Source organism: Erpetoichthys calabaricus, chromosome 3 (genome assembly GCF_900747795.2).
Source record: "Erpetoichthys calabaricus chromosome 3, fErpCal1.3, whole genome shotgun sequence".
Lineage (NCBI taxonomy): Eukaryota > Metazoa > Chordata > Cladistia > Polypteriformes > Polypteridae > Erpetoichthys > Erpetoichthys calabaricus.
The window spans coordinates 38,579,145-38,586,618 of NC_041396.2; positions in this window are offsets into that span (position 1 = coordinate 38,579,145).

Below are 7,474 nucleotides of genomic sequence, written 5' to 3' on the forward strand. Positions count from 1 at the left end.
AATGATATTGGCAGGTATAAATGTAATAAAAAGTAAAGTTAATGTCCTAGTGATGCCAATCACCTATCTAGTCAGCTCATGTATGAATAATCTATCCTTGCTTGCCATTAATACTTGATTTTAAGGCAAGCATTGTTAATATCACAGTTAGAAAAAAGAATAGCAAGAAATGATAGGTTTTGTTTTGTGTATACATTTTCATTTTACTTCTGTGTGAATTATTCTGGTCTATATAATGATGTGTAAATCTTGTACAAAAGGTGCAATCTCATAGAGGGATACTAATAGAATAAAATATAGAAGAAAAACGTGTAAAGTGCACAGGAGCAAATTAAAAGAATTGTTCTGGGCCAAAGTGCTTAGATGTTGTGCCCCACTTTACCTATTAGAATAGCTTATTCACTTACAAGTATAAATACATTCAAACATTCCTCTTCTCACCTCCCTACTGTCTTGTCTCTCTCCACCTAGGTCTTTTTCCTATTGTCAATTGAGCCTTTGCTACAAACTCTTTTTATTGAGTCAATACTCAAAGTACCTATCTATGGCAACATACTTAAAATGACAATGGTATTGCAACCATCAACAAAAAAGTCCTGTAATGGCAGTACCCATAAAAATGCAAGATGGTGCTACGGGACAATAAAAAAAATTATGAACATAAGTAAAAACACATTAAAACTAAATATAAATGTGACCTTTGGATTCATGGGTCTCAGAAACTCCCCAAATGATGTACATATCATTTTTAGAGACTCAGGAACCATTTCAAAAAAATAAAAATGTGACAAATCATGAAAGTGATGTGGTGATTAACACTTCTGCTTTACAATTTACAGAGACCTGGGTTTGGATTCCCAGCCTGGCAACTTCAATGTTAAGTTTATATATTCTCTTGGCATTTGTATAAGTTACTGTATCTCCAAGTGTTTTGAATTCCTCAGACGCCAAAGTGGTAGGTTAATAGATATCTCTAAAATGAGTAATGGGTGTGAACAAGTATGCCCAATGGACTGCTATCTCATGGACTATAGGCTTCGGCTTCCTACAATCAGTACAGTATTACAATGAGTGGATTAAGAAAAATGATGGGTAGATGAATACATATATTAAAAGAAATTTAAATTTAATCTTGCCCTATGGATTTGATGTATTCGAAATTACTATATACAAATGGCACACATTTTGCAACTAGTTGAATGGAAAAATTTCTGAAAGTCCTTAATTACTGATCACCCTAAACTCATCAACCCAGGAACCCAGGTCTAACTTCTTCCTGCTGTCATTTAGGAATACATTGTTGTTTCTACATGATGTGCAATCATTTTATTTGTTCCATGTATATAGTTCAGTATTACACTGTATTGTAATGAAGTTTAATCAGTAAAGAAGCTTACAATGCCACAAGCTGCTGAAATTTTGAAAAGAGCATTGATGGACTATAATGTGACATGTATGAATGTCATGGTAGCACCTTGCTTACAGTGTTGCTATTTCACTGCTTTAGTTTCTAGTCACCTATTGTTTCAGTGTTTGTGGATTTTGCCTAGCTGATGTGTATACCAAGTGATTGTGTATCAACTTGGTGTCAGTGATTGTTTGAATTTGAATTGAAGTTTACTTGATGCCTTACCTCCGATTGTGCCAGTTTGGACTTTCCTTCCAAAAATTTGACATTGCTGTAGACAGGTAGAAAAAAAAGATTTTGAACTGTGTCCTGTATTATCTAAGGTTGGGGTAATGGTGGGCATTGTGTGCAATTTTAAACTGGAGTGATGAAAAAAGTAGATAGATAGATAGATAGATAGATAGATAGATAGATAGATAGATAGATAGATAGATAGATAGATAGATAGATAGATAGATAGATAGATAGATAGATAGATAGATAGATAGATAGATAGATACTTTATTAATCCCAGGGGGAAATTCAAGTAGAATTGTGTACTAAGTAAACCACTATGTACACAATCAGTGAAAGAGGGTTAATTTAATAAAAGAAACCACAAGATTAAACCTCATATTAGCTGCCATGTTACAGATTTTACCACAGTGTATTTTTCTAATATAAGTTTTATTTTTTTGTTATTCTCATGTATAACTGGGTTGTGATTTTTTTCCACTATAAAAAGCTGAGAGTATTGAGTTTTGCTTATTTTCTGTTATTAGGTGCATAGTTGACTTGCTTGAAATCTTATCATGCAATAGTGCTACTTTTAACCTCTGGTCATATAATACAGAGTATGTATTTCTAATATCCTTCATTTCTTCTATAAATTTATGTTTTAATCATGGTTTTGTTTTTAGCATAATAGAAGTAAAGCATAACTCAAGAGCAATGACTTTATTACTAGAAGCAGTCCTTCACTGGGCTGGATAAAAATTGTAAAGTAGCAAATTAATTTTGCTAAAGTTAAAAAAAAATGTTGCAGTTAAACTTTGCAGACTTTTTAAATTATGAAATCTTATAACTAAGTGCTCAAACAAGCAACAGTTGAGATGACAATTGTGATCTCATATAGTAGTAATTATTTGAGACTCTATACATGCTAATTTGGGCAAATAATAGACTTTTTCTTCAAAAATGAAATTCATAACAGTAAATTGATTTTTTATTACAGTCTCCAGCTTTTTCTAAAGTACAAATACACTGGTTATTGCTTTGCTTGATATATAAAAGCGCACTTTCTTTTGTAATATTAGTGACATGATTAAAGATTACAAATTTAGTGAGTGAAGACGCTTATCACAGTACAATGACATGTCACATTTTGTTAAATATTTATTGTCAGATGATGTATATAACTATTACTCAGTTTGGTAAACTCATTAGTCTGTCTGAATTTTTAAAGTAGAACATGAAAAAGTCAGTGCAGGTCTAATAACTTCTATTTACCTTAAAACCAAGCACTCCATTTCTGTATAATAATAGGAAACAGCAGTCAGATGGATCTTGGTACCATCACCTGATTTGAGTACCTTCTGTATCAAGTTTGCATTTTCTAAGTATGTTCATTTTAAAGGCTTTTGAGGAGTCTGCTTTTCTTCCACAGTACAAGGACATATTATTAAGTCGACGTATTATTAACTCCAAATTGGTCCAATGTATGTTTAAGTGTGCCCTGTGAAAGACTGCTTCTAGTAATAAAGTAATTTCTCTTGAGTCATTCTTTACTTCTACTACAAAAAAAAAAAACAATGCTTAGAAAATGAATTGATTGCTATTAGAAATAAATCATCTTTATTATAGATGCTGATGGAAAAGCATGGGGAACACAGCTCATTCATGGCCATTAACTCTTGGGGCTGATGGTAAAAATCTGCTGCTATTGAAGCTACAGTATTTAGAAAACTGCAAACTGTAAGATTAAGTTAGGAAATGAATGTGCTAACATTCACTAAAACCAAAAATAAAGGAACAGTCCTTTTTTGAATTTCACAATGAAGCTTTATTTGTATCCATAGACCAAGTTAAACATGAAAAAATGAAAGTTCTATTAAAAGCAGCAGTTAGTATTTGGTTGATAGACTGTATTAATGCTTTTCAGTACAGCCAACATTTCCCTCATACACTTTTTTTCTGTAGTCAATTTTCATATTCCATAGAGAGCATACAGAAATAACAGAAACAAATTCATTCTGCCCTTGTGGAAAAATAAATGCTCAATTTGTATGTATCTCTTCAGGGTTTGTATTCTGCTCTGTTAACTTTAAATCCTATCACTATAAAAGTATATGTAGTTGTTTAACAATAAGTAATGAACTAGGTTTCATATATGTTAAATAGTTTCATACTAATTATTTTCTTTAAGTGTTGGCCAAATCTGTATCTTTATAGGTACTAATTAAGTATAACATACTTATAAAATTTGTCCACAGGCAGACATTAGAGATACTGTATGTGATGGCAATGTTTTGTTCTTGTGAAAGGGATAACTTTGAGTCCAGGCAGTTACTGAAAAGACAATTAATGACCTCTGTAAGCTATACAGTGGTGTGAAAAACTATTTGCTCCCTTCCTGATTTCTTATTCTTTTGCATGTTTGTCACACAAAATGTTTCTGATCATCAAACACATTTAACCATTAGTCAAATATAACACAAGTAAACACAAAATGCAGTCTTTAAATGATGGTGTTTATTATTTAGGGAGAAAAAAAATCCAAACCTACATGGCCCTGTGTGAAAAAGTAATTGCCCCCTTGTTAAAAAATAACCTAACTGTGGTGTATCACACCTGAGTTCAATTTCCGTAGCCACCCCCAGGCCTGATTACTGCCACACCTGTTTCAATCAAGAAATCACTTAAATAGGAGCTGCCTGACACAGAGAAGTAGACCAAAAGCACCTCAAAAGCTAGACATCATGCCAAGATCCAAAGAAATTCAGGAACAAATGAGAACAGAAGTAATTGAGATCTATCAGTCTGGTAAAGGTTATAAAGCCATTTCTAAAGCTTTGGGACTCCAGCGAACCACAGTGAGAGCCATTATCCACAAATGGCAAAAACATGGAACAGTGGTGAACCTTCCCAGGAGTGGCCGGCCAACCAAAATTACCCCAAGAGCGCAGAGACGACTCATCCGAGAGGTCACAAAAGACCCCAGGACAACGTCTAAAGAACTGCAGCCCTCACTTGCCTCAATTAAGGTCAGTGTTCACGACTCCACCATAAGAAAGAGACTGGGCAAAAACGGCCTGCATGGCAGATGTCCAAGACGCAAACCACTGTTAAGCAAAAAGAACATTAGGGCTCGTCTCAATTTTGCTAAGAAACATCTCAATGATTGCCAAGACTTTTGGGAAAATACCTTGTGGACTGATGAGTCAAAAGTTGAACTTTTTGGAAGGCAAATGTCCCGTTACATCTGGCGTAAAAGGAATACAGCATTTCAGAAAAAGAACATCATACCAACAGTAAAATATGGTGGTGGTAGTGTGATGGTCTGGGGTTGTTTTGCTGCTTCAGGACCTGGAAGGCTTGCTGTGATAGATGGAACCATGAATTCTACTGTCTACCAAAAAATCCTGAAGGAGAATGTCCAGCCATCTGTTCGTCAACTCAAGCTGAAGCGATCTTGGGTGCTGCAACAGGACAATGACCCAAAACACACCAGCAAATCCACCTCTGAATGGCTGAAGAAAAACAAAATGAAGACTTTGGAGTGGCCTAGTCAAAGTCCTGACCTGAATCCAATTGAGATGCTATGGCATGACCTTAAAAAGGCGGTTCATGCTAGAAAACCCTCACATAAAGCTGAATTACAACAATTTTGCAAAGATGAGTGGGCCAAAATTCCTCCAGAGCGCTGTAAAAGACTCATTGCAAGTTATCGCAAACGCTTGATTGCAGTTATTGCTGCTAAGGGTGGCCCAACCAGTTATTAGGTTCAGGGGGGCAATTACTTTTTCACACAGGGCCATGTAGGTTTGGATTTTTTTTTCTCCCTAAATAATAAAAACCACCATTTACAAACTGCATTTTGTGTTTACTTGTGTTATATTTGACTAATGGTTAAATGTGTTTGATGATCAGAAACATTTTGTGTGACAAACATGCAAAAGAATAAGAAATCAGGAAGGGGGCAAATAGTTTTTCACACCACTGTAAATCTGATAAATGTTTTCTAACTAAATGTCGCCAGACATGACCTAACTCTTGCTGGTAGAAGTAAGTAGGTTGACATTGATTGATGGAATGGCAGGAATAGGGGGGAAGATGTCTGAGATATAAAAGTGCTTTAAAGATAAAATTTGGAATTTAAAGTTCTAGATCAGCATTAATGCTACTAAAGACCTTCTATTGTTAAATTAAAATATTGTTGCTTATTTTCTTCCACATTTTGCAAGAATCATAGCTGGATTCCATATGATTTTACTAAATCATATACTTCTAAACATTAATATACCATTCATTTTGATGCTTTCAAAATTATGTGTATCCATCTTTTAAAGTGGTATATTCCAATACAGGGTTTTTGAAATGAGTTATAGCCTATCACAAAATGATTGGACATTTGGCAGGAATCAGCCCTGGAATAAATGGTGGTTTATCACAGGGAATATTCTCATTTACAAATATGAAGTTTATAGCCTCCTTTTAGCCAGCACATTGTTAGTATATGGGAAAATGAACTAATACAATTTAGGAAAAAATACATTTTCTTGTTTATCTAAGCTGGTATTTTGCCAGACTGCCCTACATGCAGCTTTATTAAGAAATGTTTGTATCATATTACATTACACAAAATGACTCACAAATTGGAAGACAATAACTCCATCAAATAATCTTTATTGTCAGTGATTTTATTTAAAAGGAGTTGCAACTTTTTATGTGGTTATGCATGAATTACCTTTTAAAATATACAGTATTTGTTTCAGAAAATTCAGTTTAACTAAAGTGAGTTTCATTTGATTGAGTCAGTGTCAATAAGTCACATTGTTGCCTCTAGTGCATTGTAAGAAAAATGGATCAATCAATTAAATTATTCAGATTTCACTAGAATGAATAATTTAAAAGTAACAAATAGTTTATAATAGTTCATGAACTGTGCTCATCCATCTGCCTTTTTATGCAGTCTGTTAGATACATCACAATCATTTTTACAATGGTATTAGCACAATAACTGCTAAACTAGCATTGAGCAATCAATGGTGGCATTCAGTCTGATTACCTGAGAAATACATCCATTAATAATAATGTATAGGGCCGGCCCTACCATTTAAGTAGACTAGCAGCTGTCTAAGGTGGCAAAATTTAGTATGCAGAATTTTTTAAAACAACACAGACCTTGACTCAAGAACACTAGGACGTAGTACAACTGTCCAACTAATGGAAAGCAGTGCTTCAGAAAACTGATGATTGAATGTTGCTTTTTTAACATTTTTACTATCTTTCAGTACCCAGGTAAGGCCATTTTGTACCAGAAACCAGGGAAGTGAAAACCAGTTCAATTTGTCATTTTCTAGAAACCCATCAGGATACAGAGCACAAAATGGTGACTTCTTTGGTAAAACTATAAGGTTTGGTTTAACCATCTAAATCAGAAAGCACAGTCTGCCCCCAAATCAGATTCACCTATGAGTCTTTTTTAAAAAAAAAACTATATGACACAGACCTTTACACAGTGGAAAGCGTCCGTTTCAGTCCAGTGGGTGTACAAAGGTGGAGAATGTTGGCACTTGCACTGCAATCAGATATAATAGACACTCTGCACATCCACCCTTGGCCACCAAAACTCTGACATGAAGAATCGCCTGCAATAGGCCACATTCATGGTAGACTAACCAGATTAAAAAAAAAATCTCATCTGCTGAAAGCTTTCTTCTCCATCCCGAATTTGAAATCGAGATATGCTTATAAATCTAGTTATAAATGGTGTGCCAAGTCATTGTCACTTTATTTATACTACAAAACAACAATTAATCATAAGAATAAATATTGTCTATATACTGTACCGCTATATAAAGTATA